Source organism: Emydura macquarii, unplaced genomic scaffold (assembly GCF_026122565.2).
Source record: "Emydura macquarii macquarii isolate MOO-44397 ecotype Brisbane River unplaced genomic scaffold, CSIRO-AGI_Emac_v2 contig_1348, whole genome shotgun sequence".
NCBI classification, from domain to species: domain Eukaryota; kingdom Metazoa; phylum Chordata; order Testudines; family Chelidae; genus Emydura; species Emydura macquarii.
This window is the reverse complement of record NW_027131485.1, coordinates 14,391,217-14,412,001: the sequence shown is the minus strand read 5'-3', so window position 1 is coordinate 14,412,001 and position 20,785 is coordinate 14,391,217.

The following is a 20,785-nucleotide window of genomic DNA, read 5'->3' as shown; positions in this document are numbered from 1 at the left end:
AACGCACACACAAAAGGGAGTGTTTTCTTTGGTGAACAAATAATTTGTAAATCATTCCTAATTTCTGCAAACGCACCTTGTTATTCCTAAGTATTCGCCAAATGATTTGAATGAATAATTTTCAGCCTATGGGTAGTTTGTAACCTATTTGCAAACTGTTCATTACAACCCTCAAGTTCAGACCCTGCTGCAATGGCAGAGAAACGCAGAATCATTGGGGCATAAAAATACCGCAAGAACTTGCCTTGGAACGAACTCTGGGATAGGGCCTCTTCTGGGATGAATGGGAGGAGAGGTGGAGCTGGCTTTGTGTCTCCTGCTGAAGGCCTCTAGCACCTGGGACATCCCCCCTGGAGATGTCGCATGTGCACTACGGATTTGTTGGATGAGATCACAGTAGGAAAAAGTGCAACAAGAACAATGGATTTAGATTAAGAATAATGAATTCATCTCGCACAGAGAGTGGGTTCTTTATTTGGGGGATCAGTTTCCAGCTAAACTCACGTGGCAGGCGCTTCTACCTCAAGTCAAGTATTTTCATTGTCAGCTAACAGTCCAGTCAGATTAATGTCCCTCTGCCAGGAAGGGAGAGCAGTGTGGCTTCTGTCAGCTGTGTAACAGCAAGAGGAGGAGGAGGAGGGAACCCAGTGTTTGATCAGTGTCTGAGCAATGCCAACTTTTCTCTGAAATTATTGTTACTGGGAAGAAGGTGCATGTCACCTATGATTTTTCCAAATGTTCCACTTTCCTAAGTGGAGACAAAAAGTGCTCCTTCAAATCCCTCCATAACTTTCCTAAATGTCTGTGTGGGATTGGGGAGAGTGAGATTTCCCCCTTACCTACTCTCTCCAACTGCTTCACATTTCTGGGGGTGGGGGAATGCTCTCTTTCTTCTTGGGGATGGGGGGATGGGGCACCTTTTCCCCCTCCCCTGCTGTCTTAGCGCTACCAGGAGCCTCTTCAGACAGCCTCTTCCTATGCAGACACAGCCTCTTCAGACAGCAACTACTGATTCAGCTGGCCCTGAAATGGAGCACAAGTCTAGCTGAATGTGGGGTGTGTTGAGCAGTGGGATGGGATGAGCAGTGTTAGACTTGCAGACTAAAAGAGGAAGGCGAAGGCCTTAAATGTAACAATAAAAGAAGAACAAGTCTGGCCATTGACCCACTTGACATTCACTGTCACAGCAAGTGGTGCCAATGAGAACTGCATTTTAAAGTATGATGTGTATAAAGCCTGCTGCAGAAGAAAAAACAACATTCCTGACTTTCCTTTAGAAAGCAAAAAGAAAGAAGCTCCTTTCTGCTTCAAAATGTCACCTGCAAATTAGCCCATAGAAAACCTGTTTTTTATAAATCAAAAAAATTCCCAGACAAACCAAATGCAAAACTTTACAGTCTTTGTTTTTGCAATCAAGTTTTGAGTACTATGGGAAAATTACTTTGAAGAATCCACTGAAGAAAATGTTCAAGAAATGGATGCAATAGTGTTAGGTTATAGTGTGGCATTTTACTTGTGATCCTGCTTTAATGTTCCCTCTATTTAAAAAAGGCTTTAGGGGCCCAATTTAGATTTTTAAACAGAAAGGTAAGACAAGCTTTTATTGTCTTCACTACTTTGCTATAGATTTCATATTATGATTTTATCTCTGTTTCTACTGAAAATATTTTATGGAGCAATGGTTTGGATTCGGCTGTAGTGTTATTTTCGCATCTTAAAATAAATTGTCATCTTTTCACACTTCCCCAAACTTGCATCCAGTAGTTTGACTGGTGGCTGCTGTAATGCTTAGTAATCCCCCAAAAGGCAAGCTGATTGGAGAGAAAGCACATCATGTTTTAATAACTGCATGAGGCTCAACTAAGACTCAGTGCTCTCATGCTCCAAGAAATGTACAGTTCTCACAGGGAATGAACTTTAACATAGGATTTAATAGTCACACCCATACTAATAATGTGCTTGCTTTTTCACTGAAGCATGCCACATTTTTTCTTTGCACACCATAGAATATGCCTCACTTTAAGCAGCAATTGAAACTGTACTTTTTTCTATGTGTATAAACTGACTATGACAGGCATTAACTGACTATTGTTTCAACTAAGACATATATACTAAAGACTTAGTGAGTGTATCTAGACAGCAGCTATCTATAACGTTATCCCCAATTTGCACTGAATGAATCTTGCAGTTCGTTTGAGATGGTTGATCTCATTAACATTAGTGGCTATCAAACCTAAAAGTATTGGAGTTAACTGCAATCTATTGGTAAGCACTTAGTTGTGCCTTAGAGTGAAAGATCTTTGCAGCAATAAGTGACTGAAGGAATATAGCTGGAGAAGGACCAGTTCAGTTTAGGAGCTGAATCCACAGTGTAGCCATTAAAAGTGTAAACATTACAAATTGAATCACTGCCTGTAAAACTCTGCTTAAAATATGTTTAACCAAATTCATATTCATAACACTGGAAATCAAGGGTTTTTGCATGGTTAACAGTGGAGAATTTGGGCTGATCATTCAAAAACAAGACCTTCTTCTTTTATTCTTAGGCTTCTTCCACCTACCCCCAAACTAGATAAGCAGGGCCAAATTCTATGTTGGTGTCAACAACAACAACAACAAAACTTTATCCACTAAGGAAAGTAACTTTCCAATAACTGAATTTCCAATGGAAGACCTTCTGTGTATTAATCAATGATATTTAGATTGTGATTGATATTCTCAATGTGCTACAGCCTGAAAATAATACAATTTGTTTATAAAACATATTCCGTATCCTCCACAAGCCAACTGTTTTTATTCAGGACAGTCAAACTTAACAGACAAACCTACTGTGCATTTGATACCCTGGCATTAGACTAATAAAACAAAGGTCCAGATCTTGTGGCCTATTCTGCTACTTTTATGCTACTCTGCTGGCATTGGGAGATCAGAGACTGGGTGCATTACCTTTGCTGAGGATTCACCCAGTCGTGGGGAGTCTAGTAGGTGTTGAGCTGCCTTTTAGATCACCCGCCCCGGCAGCCCTGGCATAAGGAGATGGCATTGCAGGATGCACACTCTACTCTGGCAATCCAGAGGGAGTGAACTGTCTCCTGGAACCATAATCAGCTGATGACTTTTGAACAACCCTGAGGCTGCTCTAAATTTATCTGAGGCGAAGGATGGTGCAAAGATCACATCCAGAATAAGAGAGCCGTTACCAAATCCCTTACATCCCACCTCCTAAAATTTTAAATGACTAAAACTGAATACCACTATATTTTGTATTAAAATCTCTTTTGAGCCTCACAATGGATAACATTTTGTTTGCTAAATATGGACTTTTAAAATATTGCAGTAAATCATTGCTGACAATGGATTGTTCACAGCCAAAGATGCATGTGATTTTAATAAGGAGAGCCACAAAAACCTTCTTAATGTTAATCCTTGAAGGAATAGGTCTATCTCCAAACCAAGATCTGCTCAAAGATGCGTATGACAGCTGAGGAATTTATCTCCAGTTCCCTCAGCTTGTAGTGTGCCATATGACAACTTTTCCCATGGCAGCATGTGAGAAGCCAACTAAGATGTCATTTACATAATATGGAGATAAAAAATGACCCCATGTCCACATGATGAACAGAATGAAAGTTCAGCACACACATATTTGCACATTAATTGGAACTGCATGATTCTATCCTGTTCTATCAAGGTACTACTTATGTTCTCTAGGAAATGTCTCCCTTGCAATAACTCAGCCAGCTCTATCACACAAACATATATACATTTTCCTTTATTTATCTTCTTGCTTTCTCAAAATAGAGACGTGCTACCTGTACGTATCATATGACTGTAAACTTATATATATGAATGTATACATCTTACTACTTTATGTTAACTTGAAGGCAATCTGCTCTGAATATCAACTGTTATTTAATAATCACAGAACAAAGGAGCTTGATCAACTTTGTAGCCCATACATTTTTAGGGCATACTTCCTTTTCCTGGAAGAATTTTACTTTTTGCCTCACCGTTGTAGTTTTCTTTTTTTAATCACAAAGATCAACATGACACAGATCCACATTTCTGACAGCTTGATACTCTTGAAATTCACAGCAAAATGACTGAGAATGATTTATATGACAGCTTTAAAATCCTTGTCAACACATGTTTAAATTGCTCTATGGGCAGCAAAACCTCAAAGAAAGCAGACAAAACTAATCAAGGAAATAAAACAACAAAGAGAATGCACTTACAATATAATGTTTAATTAAAATCAATGATTTGATGCAGTTTGAGGTCAGTTTATTCTCACAGCTGTACAACCTTCCCCTTTTAACCTATGGTTAGATATGTGAGTACTGTATGTGCAGCATCTGGTGACAGTGATCAAATTTGCTCAATGGCCATGTCTTTGTAGGTGTAGATCTGTTTCAAAATGACATAATGAGAACACGTATTGGATAGAGCGAGGTAACTAGTATTCCATGCCCACTTATTAATGTTACCTATTCTCACAAGCCTGTATGGTCCTCAAGTCCAAACAGCTGCTATTCTTCCTCATTTCAGATGATTAACCTACTGGTAAATCTTTAGTCCTATAAGCAGGTACTTGGGAGTTGCTCACAAGAGTAGATCAATACTATTTTCTTTCTTTGGTTAACAACATTTTGAAAGAAAGCTTAACTTAAGAAATTGTGCAGCATATCAGTCTAAGCAGTACTGAGATGTTTGTCAAAACATTTCGACAGAGCTGGATAAGGACACTTCCTCTTGTACAGAATGTTTTATGAAGTCTGATTTGAATGAACCATCAAAACTCAGACTGACATCAGACCCTGTGTTCTGTGATAAGCTTTAGAGGCCTGACCCTACGTACAGGGATTTTGAGCAGTCCAAATGTGTGTGCAGCCTGCAGGCAGAACAACACTGAAAAATCAGAAGGACATGCAAGAAAAGGACTAGGAAAAATAACAAAAAGCAGAGCTCTAGGGAGCCACAAACGGGGAAGGAAGCCTTTAAAATCCAAAGAGAGCCACACTTTGCCATAGTATTAAAGCAAGTAATGAGAGGATTGTTTTTCAAGAACAAAGAAAAGATTCTATTAGGGTAAAATGCTTCCAATAGTCTTTAACTGAAACAAATTTGAATAACTGCCACTGGTAAGTGATCCATTTTCTCATGAAAGCTACAAAAGCTGCTGGTATGAAAGTTATGGCAGTTCTAGTTGTAGGCTATTAGACACTCAACTACTATAGTAATTAAGACCATATAAGAACCTAGCTAGCACCAGACTGTGATGTAACTAAGGTCCTAAACTCAGAAAGGCTAAGGCCCCGATCTTGCACTCTTGTACAAGCTTAACTCTGAGCATTTGAGCAGTTCCATTGACTTTGGAGTACTGACACAAGTAAAGTTAGGAACATCTATTAGACTTTGCAGGATCAGGGCCTTCATCACTGTGGATACTCATGGATACCCATGGGAGTAGAGATTTGCAGAACTGGGCCTAAACTGCAGCTCACAATTTTAATGCCTATTATTTAGGACAGTAAAGAATATTATATAAAACAAATGGTTGATTTCAAATTAATTATATCCATCGTAAAAAATGCCATTTTAAATAATTTACATCAATAAACTATCAGTTAGCTGAACACATCCAGCTGAATTTGCTGAAAGACATTTCTAATCACTTTCCTTTAGGAAGGAAAAGTTTTATAATTTCCATCCATTTTATTATGTCAAACTATTTGCCTTCCTATGTTATAAGCTTTTATTTGTGTTGTACTTCTATCAGCAAACCAATCCCCAAACCATAAATTATTTCTTACAGTTTTGACATCATTTATTTTCATAGCATTATACATGCCAACCTTTTGACTACTTGAGATCAAAAGAGTTGCTCTCCAGGCTCATATTTCACTATGGATCTCATATTTTATATAGCAAATTAGACTTTACAACAGCAACTAAAACATGACTTTGTTTCTAATGTTGCTCTATATGATTGTGGAGATTTTCAGTATATATTCCCCTCAACTGTAGGGGCCCAATCTTGTACACTCATATTCACTAAAGGACTACTGTCATGAGACAGGATTTGAATACTCAGACCCCCATCCTGTCCTCAAAACCCTAGATGAGCTGGGAAGCTATGTTTGCAAGCAATGCACATTTTAAACCACTAAAACATATGGAGCACTAAGAATTCAGACTCTAATATAACCCTATGCAGAATAGATCATGCTGGGACAGGAAACAGAGAGACTGTCAGAGAAGGTAAGGATTTTCAAATGGGTTTAAGGGAGTTAGACACCTAAATTATGCTATTGAATATCTAATTCCCATTTGCTCCTCCAAATTTATTTTCAGCCCATGTTTAGAAGATGCCCCATTAGCTCATTTGTGAAGTTATTTGCTGCAACTGGAAATGCCAGTTCTTGCTTTTCTAGTCACTAGCAGTGTAGGGCCAGATTCAGAAGGGTATTTAAACATCTAAAGTTGAAGATAAATGCCTTGTGGATTTTACAAAAGCTGTTAAATGAGTTAGGCACCTAAGTTCAACTGCAAATCCATGGGAGTTAGGCACATAATCTGCACAGGCACTTTTGTAAATTCCAATAGATGTCTAAATACCTTTGTGAATATGACCCCCTCAGTGTTTTTCTGGAAGCAAAATACTAGATTTTTCTAAAAAAATTAATTAAATTCTTTAAAGAAGAAATTAAAATTACTTCAGGATAAATATCAAATACATCTTAAATGAAAATTGTTTATAAAGGTACAGAGTAGTGTGTGTATACAAATAACACTTCAGAATTAAAAATGTGACAATTTGCAAGTAAAATTAATTTTACCACAACATTCTTTTGTTTAGGATGCACTTAGAAAGTGGAATACTATTAGTGCCACTGTAACGAAGCAGCCAATATCGTAGCAATTATCAAGGTTTTTTTGGGAAAATAGCCTGCATTTTTGACAGTTTTTAACATGGCCAAGCCTGAATGGATTTTCATGAGGCCAGCAAAAAGCAAAAAAGTACCTCCTCACTCTAGGTATAGCCGTCTGGCAAATTTCAAAGTCCAGCTACAAATTGAGAAGTTGCTAGAGCCCTTAAAAACAGCCATAATAATTATTTTATGGAAAATGTCAGACTATCTTAATGCAGTTGTCGCTATTGCTCTCTTTAGCATAATTAAAAAAGAATGTATTTCATGATCTAAATACGTGCAAAAGATATACATATTGAACCAATATTAGTAACAAACTCTTCATCATCCACCAGGACTAATCTTTGCAACCCCACACTCTTCTTCTTCAAACACATAGGACCATTTAGAGCTATGACCAACCTTTGTTCTGGACAGATATTCATAGTATGTCCCCGCTGCTGTGTGTCAGAACCTTGCAGAGCAGCTTCCTATTGGAGGAGAAATTAGCTGACAAAGAGGCCCAGGATGTTCTTAATGCTACATTTTTATTTACACCAGTTTTGTGATGGCATGCAGGCACCACCCTCTCAGTTAAAAACTAAATGCCCAGTTGCCCCAGGGAACAACTCTGCCTCAAGAATTGACTCAGAATAGTTAAGTCAGAGAGCAAATTTCCTATAGCTTTCCTAAGAACTGCGTCAGAAAACCAAGAAAAGAATTTTTCCAAGACTAAAAATGTACTCACAATAAGAAAAGGAGCTTATAAGATTACGTGCAACAGTGCCAACTAGTGACGCCAGCCATAACAGCAACATTGAACAATGAGACCACAGCCTCAAAAAAATAAACCCTCCTAGATCTCAATGAATCTGTTACAAAGCCCTCTAACCACCCCTACCCTACTATTCATCCTTTCACCAGGAAAAGCTAGAGAGGACAAATTTGCCATGTAACATAAACAGAAGGTCAATACATTAACACTGGAAAGGCAGTTTTCGTTTCTGATTGAATCTTCCCAGGATCTCCATCATTGGAGGCTGGCAAGGGGAAGCACTGAATCAGCATATTCCCCAGCCATGCTGCCTTCCCCTTTTTAAAATTATATTTTTATTGCTTTATTATTTATAAAACAAGACAAAGGTTTCTTAATTGATCTAACAAAATACAAGAGGCCTTTTTTTCTTTTTAAAACAGGAACATGGTAAGGAAAGAGACAAAAGACGATGGGGAAATAAAAGAAAGACAATAAAAATGTAGTGGAGAGGAGCACATTGATAAAGTAAGCTTTTACTTAACTAAACATTCAAAATGGAGACAAGGTGGGTGAGGTAATATCTTTTACAGGACCAACTTTGGTTGGTGAAAAGTACAAGCTTTTGAGCTTCACAGAACTCTTCTACAGGTCTAGGGAAGCCATCTGTTTTCTTCCCCAGATCTTAAGAGATCTGTAAAGGCCAAAAGCTTGTACCTTCCACCAACAGACACTGGTCCAATAAAAGATATTGTCTCACCCACCTTGCCTTTCTGATATCCTGTGACCAATTCAGGTACAACAACACTGCAGACAGAATTCCAAATTGCAGTCATTGGCAATGGTATTTTGAGCAAAGACATGGATGGCTTCAGAGTACAGAAACAGAGGAACGTAAAAAGAAAACCCAGAGCAAAGGTCACAGAAAAAGAAAGAGAAAAGCGAGGGGAAAAAACTTCCCTCCTTTTGGGGCTCACTGGCACCCAACTGTTCCTCTGGAAGAGAGGAAGATGCAGTTGCCAGGGGCCCTGCACCCTAATTTCTGCAAGAAGAAAACTGATTATATCAGTATAAGCCCAAATTGTACCTTCCCATTTCACTGAAAGATGATTTCACTTTTTCAAAGAAATTTTTACATACCTTGCTCAGTCTGGTGGACAGGGCACAGGCCTGAAACTTAGGATGCCTGAGTTCTATTTTTGGCTCTGCTCTGTGACTTTGGGCAGGTCACTTTGCCTTTTTTTCATCCACCCACCTTTTGTTTGTCCTGTCTACTTAGATTGTAAACCCTTTGAAAAATGGACCATTTTAATATGTGCCTGTACAGTGCCGAGCATCATGAGGGCATTATTACTGTAATACAGATATATAATATCAGCAAGTATAAATGCTCTGAATGGCCTCTGTACCATTTATTAGTAATTTACGAAACCTTGCATATGCTACCATCACATCATTAATACAAATACTTTTACACAGCACCATAAATGTACACGGTGCTTTACAAACATTTAAGTAAAAGCAGAAACAAAGCAGCTGTCAGTTCTGTCAGAGGATTTTTTAACACAGCAGCAAAAGGGTGACCAAAATGTAATACATTTGTTGGCCTTTTCAGAAACATGCTACCCGCCAGGTCTGACCTATTCTTTCAGTGTAGGAAAGTGGGGAGGGGAGGAAAGTGTGTGTGGGGGAGAGGGGTGGGGGCTCACAATGACATTTCTTGATAATCAAGGACCTTGCTGAAAGCAGCATAAGTCCAGCCAGGCTTTTGCTGTCTTCTGAGTCACGTACATCTCTTAATTATTTTGTAGTGCTTCTTAAGGTCTAATTCAATAACCTCATTCTCTTTGAATTGATTTGAATGTCTAGGGTTTTGTTTATTTTTTTAAGTAAGGGATGTTATGGCAACAAATAGGGGATATTATCTCAACATTTTGGTGATCTTTTCGGAATGAATGTAAACGAAGATTTCCTTTGCATTACATGCATAAAAGAGGTACAAAGTATTACCGCACGATACTAAACTTGGGTATTTCATCAAGGCAATCTCTGACATAGTTAGGTCACAAGATCACCTGAATTTGATCACATCATTTACTCAACGACAGACAGAGGAATATGGACAACTTTCATTTAGTTTTTCAGTAGTTGTCCGAATGCTACAGTGAGGGAAGAGGAGATGCCGTTCTTTCCAAAGTGTATGTTTGGTTTTTCTGCAGTGCCTTTCCATATTTACTCTAGTGTAACTCCAGTGACTTCAATGGAGTTACACTAGGATAAAATAAGTGTTCATGCAATGAATTGTCAGGATCAGAAACAAGAAATGTGGTGTAATTTTAAAAGCTCGATCTACTTGAACTTAGAGAAAACAGCAAAATTTTCATTATCCTTTGGATTTTTAAAAGGAAGAAAAATAACAGTTAACCAAATTTAGACTGACTAGTGCAGATTTCAAAAGGTCCTGGTAATAGCACAAAAGCAAAATAAAACTTTGTTTGGAGATTTTTGAAAAAAGTAAAACAAGAGTTTTATACTTCAAGCACTTAGAAGTCACTGAAGCAGAGAATCACAGACCAGAATATCCTCAGCTGTCACTGCTGGATTCAACATGGGACAAATCTGAGAGAGACAGATGCAGGAGACCAATGCACAAAGATACAGAGGCATCAGTACAAGACAGGAAAATGATCCATGACTGAGCAAAGCAGCAATGGAAATGGAGCGAACAATCCAAAAATCCCCAGACACTCTTGCCCCGAAAAGGATTTGGCTTAGTCTTAAGAGAACAGTTAAAGTTCCAGAAAAAGCAGGCAGCACTTGCAGAAGGATGAACAACATGGCATAATGTGGAAACTCCTTTCACCATGAGCCAGAGACAAACCCTTCAAACAAACAAAGCCAGTTCTATGATACACATATAATGTTGGCTAATATCTGCTAGGGATTAGAATGAAATCAAATAATTAGTTCCATGTTCCTTTGTGGAAGTAGCTTAGTTTGAACACATCAGAGGACATACTACTCATATATTCAGTGAGGGACATAGGAATAGATTGTCTCGATTCTCATTGTGCAAGTGTAAATAATTAACCTGCTCATGTGAGAATATAATCCAGACTTTGTGTTCAACTGCTAATGGTTGTGAACTGTGTTACTCCTAGTAAACAGAAAGTCCTCTATTATGAACATGTTGCTAGCAGCTCACATTTTTTAAAAACTTGCTATACATCTGAATTGAATTCATTTGCACAAAGATTGAGCTACACCAACATATCTAAATATAGGGAACAAGTCTAGAACTTAAATATAAATCAATTTTGGGTACAATATGCAGTTTCAATAATTACCAAGCCAAAAAATTAACAGAGTAAAGCAAATCTAATATTTAGTATTTTTCTCTCTCCACAATTACACTCAACACATGGGGAACAAAACAGAACCAATATATTTAAAGTATTTGCAAAATGCATAAAAGAGAGTGTCTTCACTCTCAGACAATGGGTAAGCACATGTGCATCAACTAAACAAAAACAGATACAGCTGCTGTTTCAAGTCCCCAAAAGTCACTGAAAAAATATTACCACAAATATCAACCAGATGATTCACAACATTCAAGATTTTCATGGTAAATTGATATTGCATATCCCATCAGGCTCATGAACCAAAAATACTACACAAAAGGAGACAGAACAGAACATGGCTATCTATTCAATGTCAGAAAATATTGAGTCAAATCTGTTTATTTCAAGAACACCACAGACATTAGAATTCCAAGGAAGTAGTAACAGCAAGGAATCATAAAAGAAACATTGAGAAATAATTCTTTATGCACTGTCTTCTTTATTGCTCTTGGATGCAGACTCTGAACTCTGTTCTAAAGTCTGTGCTTTTCACCTTCAGAGATCTTCAGTTTGGCTGGATGAAGTGAACCACTGTAAATGGAACATCTGAGACCCATCTTCTCTGATATCTGGGTCAGGCTTGGTCCCAAAAATCTCATGTTTCATGCAACAAAGCAGTTGTTTATACTCTGCTCCAATCATAAAAAAATGGTTTTCTGGATTTTCATTTTTAACTAAATTATAGTTCATTTTTAAGAGCAAAAAGCAGTTTATATTAGAGTTTAGAAATTGTTTCTCATGATAAAATAAAAAAGATTTAACCCTTTTGCAAATCCTGTATTCCCACAGGTGAACTCATGTCAAGTACAGGAGTGCTTGGCTTCACACAGCCTCTTCCTCAAACCATTTCACCCTGGAAAACCTGTGAATGTGGGGTATTTTCAGAACATAACTTATAAAGACCAGCAAGAATTTCGGAGTAGGAGAGGTGAGATTGGTGATTGTGTTTTAGCTGTTTTGCCCTAAAGCCCTAACAGCAATACTATGGACTTTCATCTTTGCATCTATTAGTTAAGTCTCACACTGAGGTAGCTGAAAGTAAGACTGTTTTACAGGTAAGTAGAGAGAAATGAACTAGTTTGCCAAAGCCAAATATTGAGTCAGTGGCAGATCCGGGAATAGAACATATGAGTGTAGGTTCCCAATCACCTACAGAAGCTGAAAAATATTAGTGACTTTCATTGATGCAGGCAGAGAAACACCTTAGATATGACAACTTAAATATTTACCTTTAACAGGCATTTTGCAAAGGTAGAAAATCTTTTCCAAAACAATGGTGGGAAAGGCTAATGCTCTCTACACATGAAAGAACCTGCATCAAGGACAGGAAACAAAATGATTTCACCCCTAATTATTCCATCAAGGGAAGAAAGTTCGTCTTCTTCTGGAATGGGGAGAGGGCTGGGGTTTCTAAAGCTGTGTGTCTTGGATCACTCACAGAATATTTCTGCATGGCAAAAACAAACAAACAAACTCTCAGCCTCCTGATCTACAGACTCGGGCTTGCAGGGCTCAGGCTACGGTACTACAAATAGCTATGTAGACATTCGGGCTTGTGTGAGAGCTGGGGCTCTGAAGCTTGGAGAGGAGGATGGGTTTCCGAGCCCGAGGCCAAGCATTGAGCGCCTTAGCATGAACCCTGTCAGCCCAAGTCTGCTGACCTGGGCTCTGAGACTCTGCCACAGAGGGGGTGGGGCATTGCTATGTAGACCTACCCAAAGAGGCTGAGTGCCTGCACATAACTATCCAGTCAACCCATTTAAAGCAGCATGATGGCCTCCATCTGGCTGATACAACAACAGCCTGGGCCAAACAGTTGTGTGTGTGGTAGTGGTGAAGTGGGGTGGGAGGAGATGAGGGCAAGGGATTCTTCCATGAACCTCTTACTTTCCTAATGGTGTTCCCCCCGCACCAGAAGCATCCTGTCTGGCTCCCCTATTTTCAAAGTAGCACAAGATGCTGTTGGCATCTCAAAAATTAATTTACTCCAAGTAAACACATAATTAAGGCAATCTAACTTTATAGTTTAAGAAAAATGCATTTTAAAATTGTACAATGTAGTAGCACATTGTAAGGCTGATATATAACTATGGGCCCACATTAATTTTTAAATCAATGTTCATTCCTCTCAAAAAAGGTTAGCATCACCCACGCACACTTTTTCTTTAATGGACATCTGTGAGTTTGTCTAACAACACATTCAGGAACACTGAAGCAGGACTGGAATGTAATACTTTACAGGAAGCTTTTTTTTTTTTCCAAATACATTTGCTACCCAAAATATACTGGTTTGAGAAATTTCATTCTCAAATTGTAGCAATCAACTGTGAGGCAATCACATTGCAAAATTCTGTATATTATTGTAATTTAGATAATAAATAGCTGCATTCTTGTCTGTTCTGAAGGCTATGTTGTAATGACATTAACATGCCCCAATAAGTGCATTATTGTGGAAGAGAGCTGAGCTATTTGTGATAAAAAATCTTTTTATTAGACTACATATGCACAAGATATTCTTTTTAAAAGGCCTGTAATTTGAATATTTACAAGGTTAGGACACTAAAAGACATAGTTGGGCAGATTTAGAATTTATACATGTAAGGCTTCACTGCCTGAAGGGTTGACTCTGTCAGTATTTGTTGCACTTCTGTGTTCAAATATGGAAGAAAGGTCTTTGGATTACTTGACAGCTCCTTCTACACATATTCATTTCTGTGCAATTGGGCTGCGGCAACTAGACTTTGAAAAAAATATTGTTTGCCTCATTCTTAACTATTAGACCGAGATGAAAACATGTTAGCTTTTTTCTTTTAGGTTTTTCTGGGTGTCATATCCTTACAAAATCCAGTAAAGGGACACAGCTAAATAAACCAGAGGCAAAAAATAGGATCAAACAAATTGTAAGTCTGTTTGGATGCACAGTTCAAGAACAGCAGCCTATAAAAATTCATATAAATTAATCTTTTAGAAAACAAAATAATACAAAGCGCTTTGCACAGGTTTATGCTCCAGTTTTTAAGAATGGACAATGGACCCAAAGAAACAGGTATTACACAGTAACAAAGAATTAAGGAGACTGAGTCACTTATTGCATGAACTCAGTGAAAAGGCAAAAAAAGCTCCTCAGTATTCTTCAAGGCTTACAAGATTTAAGTCAAAAAAGCAAAATAGCATGTGAGCTTAATATGCCTCCAAATCAAAACTCAACAAACCTATAGCATCAAATTTAGCAAAGCATCTATTTGTCATGCATAAAAACCAGGTACTTCAACCACTTGTCATCCATAAAATATCACAATTTCGTAAGCCGTTATACATCATAGAGAGACAAGGTTGGTGAGATAATATCTTTTATTGGACCAACTTCTGTTAGCGAATGAGACAAGCTTTCGACCTCACACAGAGCTCTTCTTCATGTCTGGGAAACTTACCCAACTCACCAATATAAACTCATCCATTTTGTCTCTCTATTATTGTGCGACCCATATGGCTACAATAACACTGCATGCACTGTGTATAGTACACAGTCGGTTATATAAACACAAAAGATGAAATATGCCATTGACTTTGATGGGGCCAGGATTTCACCCACATTTTCTACTTCATGCAGTTCAAAAGCTATGGGCCCAATCTTGCAACCATTATTAAAAGGTGTAGTAATTATCATTATGAGTAATTCCACTGAATAGTAGGTCTGTCCTAATTCACACATCTGTCCTAATTCAAGAAAGCACTTAGGCATGCTTTGTCTTCAAAGGGACTTCTGCACATATTTAAAGTTAAGCACATGCTTAAGTGATTTCTAAATTGAGGCTATACTCTCCCATAATAAGTGTTTGCAGATTTGTGCCCTATTTAGTCTTTTTTCTATTAATTGAAGCACAAGAAAAATTGTTCATAAAGTTTTTATTTAATGCAACTGCCAAATGTACTAACCCTTGAATATACTAATTTTGAAATTGTTATCAAAGTGCCAACCAACAAAATTGACAAGAGCAATTCAGGAGTCTGCAATGATCATAGAAGTTTACACAATCTAGATTATTGAGTCATTATTATAATGGGGAACATTTTCAAAATTAACAACAACAAAATAGACCATTTGCTCAAGGAACAAAACCGAAAATATCGCCTGCACAATGACAATTTTTTTTAAAAAAAGAAACAAAATTCAAAGAAATTAATGTAAACCAGACAGTGTGAATTTCTTTTTATCTATCTGTGTATCACAGCTGCCCCTTACCAAAGGCCAAAAATCAGGCAAATCCTACTCAGATTACTCACTTGAATGTTTTAGTACTCACATATGAAAGACAAGCAAGATCTATCCCGAATACAGTTCTTTAAAGCTAAATAAGAATGATTTGGATTATGTCATTCTTTTACAGCATGCAAGTGAACCTGTGTTCTTGTTTCTTAAGGTACCTAGTGCATCTTATCTATTCTCTTTAACAATGCAATTTAATTTACCAAACGTTCATATTAAAAATTTATCTGACTGCAGCAGTTGGAGTCACCTAGACATTTTGTTACAGTTAAATATTAGCTTTGGAGAACATCACAAATTCCCTGCTGTGAGTCTAAGACCAGTTTCATACAGAAACACTCTGTGAGCTTCCAATTGACATTACATTTAAATGAGTCAGTAACTGTGCACTGAATAAAAATATCAGTTAACAAAAGCACAGTGACTGAGATTACACAGCAATGCAGAAATTAATGTAAATACAACTATAACATAAGTTAATTGTCAACAAGTGTTGTTTTTTTTATAAGTTATCAATTTGCAGTGTAATTCCAGTTATCCAAAATCCCTTTATCCAAAACCCCTGAATTATCCAAATCCACAGTGTGCCCCCCATGTGAAATTGCAGCTCAGAAGAGCACTTCTATTTATCCAGATACCTGGTATCTGAAGCTTTCAGATGTTGTCCAGGCCATTCGGATACACGGGACTGTATTGTATTTAAAAAAATCCAAATTGTACTCCATTAGCTGTAAAACTTTAAATGTAAGAATACTGTTGAAGGATATTTATTAACCGCTTGATATGTGTTTAACACCTTTACTAAATAGCAACAGCTACTATACAACTGTTATAATTGTTTTACGGCTGATAACTAGGTTTTAGTAATTATTTTATTCAATAAAATCCATGCAACTTTAATAATTGAATTTGCTTGTAATGTAGCTGTTCAGACTGCATGTCTGATAAACAAAATCACTGTACAATTTCTCTCAGCTTAACTCCTAGACGTCTACATAAAAGAGAATATCAAAAGTACTGATTCACTGAAAGTATGACTTGAAAACCCCAGAATGGGACTTCTGGGGCTTTCATGTACTTGGGTGGATAACAAGTATTCCATCTGGAATTTAAAAACAAACAATCTCAAATCCTTGGTAAGTCGATGTTCTTATGATTGTAACTTTAGATTCTGAAACATAGAACAATATCAATTTTTAAAACTGAAGCTGAAAATGCTGATTCTGTAGCTAGGAGTTTTAGATATAATCAAAAGAGTATTTTCATGAATTCGTGAAGCATAAAAGTTGAAGCTTAAAATGTGTTTTGCTGTAAATTTGTACACTTCTCTCCAACCCAAATTAGACTTCAGTGTTTCTAATCCTCTGTATAGAACAATATAGATTTAGAAGCAGTGAATAGTGAACTTAGTAATGCATTCTCTTCAACAATATAATTAGATAGTATAGTAATAAAACTTTAAATTTTAGTGCAGATTTTAATTTGACATGTAGGTTGCTAGGAATTTGTGCACTTTCCATTTGACTGCAGTCCTGCCACAATGAGTATAGTAGTCCAGTATCATCTACCCCATTTATGGTCAAGGTGGCAAATCAGTGAGAAAAATATCAAGAAAAATCAGACTAATCTATGACAGTAAAAAACATCTACTCTGTAAATAAAGCCAATGTTTGCAACAAGCATTCTGTGAATAGCAGCAAAAGGTAACACCATTGAAATTCCACCACGTACTTAAACTCATCTCTCCTGTCCAGATGTGGTCAAACATCAAGGATCCGAGGCCAAGCCAGCTGATTTCAAACAAGTGTACTACTCATGAGTGAGGTGAGCAGGATTTGGACTTTGGGGAAGAAAGTGATACCACCCAATCAAATGAACTATAGATCAGATTCAGTACCCTTTGCCATGTGGAACAGAGGGAAAAGTGGTTGGAGCCGGAAAAGGCTGGCAGCATAATACAAAGGCAGTTGACAGAAATTTTAATAATGGATGCTGGCCCCTGTGCTCTAGAAGATATTGTTGCAATGCTGTATTAGTATTCAGAGGAAGTCCCATGACTATAAATACTTTCCTGGAAGGAGGTTAAGTTATAATACCTCCATGACAATTGCTAGGACAGGAACAGAACACAGATTCTAGAGACAGAAGAGGGACCAGCTAGCGAAACATTCTGAAGCAGCATATATGAAACAAAACCATGCAATCTGATGACTCCTTCACTTAAAATCCAAATCAAAGCAAAGTCCAACACCACAATTTGTATCTACAATCTAACATCATGTACCTATTGCGATCCATAGCCAGTTTTATTTAAAAAACATATGTACATACCACCAGCATAAAAAAGAATTTCCTACCTCAAGTTTGCTGGCAGTCAGTGTTGTCAATACCTGCAAATTATAGGAAAAATGCATTAGTATTGATTCAACAAAACAATAATGGGATTAATTGCCTTTTAAAATAACTGACAACAATTGTTTGTTATGGCTTGAGGGGATGAACAGTGGAGAGAGCTTTCTTTCATTGAACATGGCGATGTAACTGTTTACCTCTCATCCTGATTAGAAGGTGAAAGGGATTTAAATTAAAAATAAATATTCCCCATTTAGAAGCAGCACAAAAATGAAATTAGGGAAGAGATTTTAGACCTTGACCATCTATGAGATACATTTCTAGACAGAAATGAAGATAAGTACATTAGGAACTTATTCTACGTACATTCCAAAAGGTTCATTTTCCTCCCTTTTGATTTAAAAAAAAACATAAAAAAAACAACATTAGCAGTCATGCAACATGACAGATTGTGCATGAAACAGGTTATACATAGGCTGCAGCAATGCTAGATTCTCTATACCTCTTGGATTGTATCCTCCCAGGGTTATCTCTAACAACAAGACAGAAGGGTTGGCTTTTCAGGACCATTCAAATCTTGGCCTCTCTGCTGAGACTGCCAAATTGATGCCAACTGTCATGGTAGATCGCTAGGAACTGCACTGAGGCCACTCAACAACCATGCCACAGCAATGACATTTTGCCCCTACCAATCAATAACTTGACTACAATCTAGAATTCTAGAAGCAGAAAGATACATAGCCCATTACTAAACCCTAGAATCAACCAGTCCCCTGGGTATTAAGAGTTTATTGCTCAAGAATATACACTTCCATAAGTTTCAATCCATGCATTAGATACAATTCTCATTTACATTAAGGCTACTTTACACCATTCTAGTCATGTAAAGAGGTTTTAAAGTTGGCACAAATATAATTTATTCCCATTTGAAGGCAACTTTACACTGCCAGAGTGCTGTAAAGTGCCTTAATGTAAGAGTCTGACTCATTCTATTTATATGCATCACATTAAGTACGTATCATACTGTAGACGCAAACAGCAGTTTGCGGTAAGACGTTTTTTCAAATCAGTGGGCCAAATTCTTTCCTCTCTTCTAATCCTGGGCAGTGAAATGAAATCAAATAGGGTTGCACTGGTGGACGTGGAGAAAGAGCTTAACTCATTAAAATAAAACACAGTAGCCTGACACTGCACAGCTAATTAATATTAATAAATTAACAATCTGTGGCTATTTTGCAATAATATGGAGGAAAAATGAGACAGATTCTGCAATGAATATAAAGAGTTGTTTTGTATTCATTGTAGAAGATGTATTTTTTAAAGGAGATTTAAAAAAATGCCAAGGACTAATTCTTGCTTATTGTTTTCAAGTGTCCTAAAGGAAGTAATGCTGTGATGAAAACAAACTGTTATGTTAATTATGGAAAATAGTCTTCTGAATAATGAAATACTGCTACCTGACTATAATGCTTTCTGTATGAAAATAATAAAAGTGTCTTTCTGTTTCAGTTAATAAACCCCTTTTTCTTTTTCAATGACATCACTGCTGCTTGGCTTTCAGTAGCTGAGTGAGTGAGGGAGAGATCAATGACATCTGCAAGGATGACTCTGCATGTAGAAGGGGGCAAGTGATCAAAAAAGACTGTCAAGCAGGACTTTGAAAGCTTGGGTGAGGGTGAGGATAAAGATTTCTGAGTGTGAAACAACTGCTCTAGGAAATACACATGCACAGGAGGCATGCAGTCACCCAGGCTAAATTCAACACAACATCTCTCACAAATTAACTCTACTGCCCTGGAAAGTATCTGTGATAACATAAGTTAAAATTGGCCTCATACATGATGCACCCTGAGCCATAATAATATAATTGTGCATAGCATGAGGCAGAAATGGAGTCGTTCCATTTAAATGATTTAAAATCCTTCAAACTAATGTTTAACAATAATAAATTATATCTCCCATTAATATAACATTACAGATCTAATAACACACAGGAAACTAACCAGCTGGGATAGGGTCAAAGACAGGAGTCAGGATAGTTACCTAGTGGGTCAGGAAACAGGTACTAAGGTCAACCTGGGTCAGGGTCCAAGGTAGGATTAAGGAGCAGGACATGGCAAAAGACAATCAAGCCAGCATGAAGCCAGAATCTACATAGTTGCTCTGACAGCTCCCTGGGGCTACTTCCTGGTTTAAATAGTTGGTATGGACGAATCAGGCAGCCATGGGTTGTGTCACGCTGGCCTCTGTGGGTGGTACTTACTGCCTTGCCGAACCCTCCAGTAATTGCTGGGTATACTTCACCTCGCATCCCTAGTGGTGATGTGGAAGTGCTGGTCACCCTGAACCTCACAACCTGAATTTCTAGACCCGCCGATCCTTACACCCTCAGGATATGTGTCATTATCCCACAGTACCACAACTTCGTTAAACCCCCTGAAAAGGTGGAGCCAGATCTTATAGTCCTCACTCAACCAAAACTCCTTATGGTATTTCTACCTAAGGTACCAATTCAGGAAAGTGCTAAAGCATGTTCTTAAATTCATCCTTATTCAGGACAGCACGTAAGCTTTAATGCTGTTCTGAGTAGCAATGCTTTTCAGAACTAGGGCCTGAGGGAGGGGTGCAGTCCCAGCCCAGAGCCTAACAATAATATTTTATTCAATACTGCAAATAAAATAGTTATTACTTTAGTCTTTGTTCACAATACAGTTGGATATCATCAGATAAATTTTATTTTATACATCACCCTTTTAGAGCAGCTCCTTGAATATCCCTGACACTGTGGGACTGAATTCTTATTATATTTAAAATATTCTTCCTTTAACTAAATTGTCAGTGTGAAGAAGCTCTTTTTGTTCGTTTGTTTGTTTAACTTATTTTGTAACAGCTGCTGACTTCTGAGAACTAGCAGCAGCTACTTTGGCACCTGATGAGCTAATTGGTATAGCCAGATGAAAAAATGAGAATCGCATTGTAGACATGTGTCTAACAACTCCTTGATCTCACTGTTGAAGGCTGGTGATTGCAGATTGTCTCACTTGCAGTACTTTATTGTTCTCTTCTATGATTGTCATGTGGTATTAAATTCTTCTGCTCT